Below are 1,244 nucleotides of genomic sequence, written 5' to 3' on the forward strand. Positions count from 1 at the left end.
GTGTTTGACAGACCAGGGTGGTGCAAATGGTTTGCACTTGACTACTAACTAACCTAAAGGTTGGCAGTTTGAACCCACCCAGTGGTGCTGCGGAAGAAAGGCCTGGCATCTGCTTCCAAAAAATTTACAGCCAAGAAAATCCTATGGAGCACAGTTCTGCTCTGTAACACACGAAGTCACCAAGAGTTGGAATGAACTCGACAGCCACGGGTTTAGTTTTTGAATATACATAAAATGCCATCGTTAATTCCAGCCTGCAATCGGGACTGCTGTGATTTTAAAACATTTTTCTTAACATAATCAAATATCCCCTTTGTCATCTTATCAATCAGATGACTCATCAAACACTTGTCTATCCCCCCCATCCTCCAAAGAAAGACCTTGGAGAGAGAGGATCTAAAATCATGTGAACTTGGACTCAAAACAGACTACAGAAACAGTTATAACAACCAAAAAAAAAAGTATGTGATGGCATAGATAGGTATTATGTATGCATATATGTGTATAGGAAGGCACACATGAGGATATGGGTATGCACGTATAGTTGTATCTGCAAGCATATGAATGTACATGTTTGTGTGCGCTGCATATATATTCATACATATATTAAAGCACATAGGGGGCACAGTTACGGATACTTCCCAGACATAACCAAACACCTCGAGGGAGTCTGAAGGCTTGGAACCATACTGTCCTGGGACAACTCAGTCAACTGGCATAATACAGTTCATAAAGACAATACTCCGTATCCTCGTTTGGTGAGTAGCATCTAGTGTCTTAAAAGCTTGCAAGCAGCCATCTAAGACACAACTACTGTTCCACTCATCTGGAACAAACGAGGATGAAAGAAACCAAAGACTCAAAGGAGGACCTAGTAAGGACCAACAGCCCACATGAACCACAACCGCATCGAGCCTGAGACCAAAAGAACGAGATGGTGACTGGCTACCACTACTCACTGTTCTAACCAGGGATACAACAGAAGGTCCCTGACAGAAAGGGAGAAAAATGTAGAACAAAATTCAAATTCCTAAAAAAGGCCAGATGTACTGGACCCATAGAGACTAACAGAACCCCCGAGACTATTGCTCTAAGATATCCCTTGAACTTGGAACTGAAGCCACTCTCGGTGGTCACCTTTCATCCAAATAATAGACTAGCTTATAAAATAAACGCTATCACCCATGACTACTGTGCTTCCTTAGATAATCAACTATAGGAGACCAAACGGTCGATGTTTACCC

Source organism: Trichechus manatus, unplaced genomic scaffold, assembly GCF_000243295.1.
Source record: "Trichechus manatus latirostris isolate Lorelei unplaced genomic scaffold, TriManLat1.0 scaffold00061, whole genome shotgun sequence".
In the NCBI taxonomy this organism is placed as follows: domain Eukaryota; kingdom Metazoa; phylum Chordata; class Mammalia; order Sirenia; family Trichechidae; genus Trichechus; species Trichechus manatus.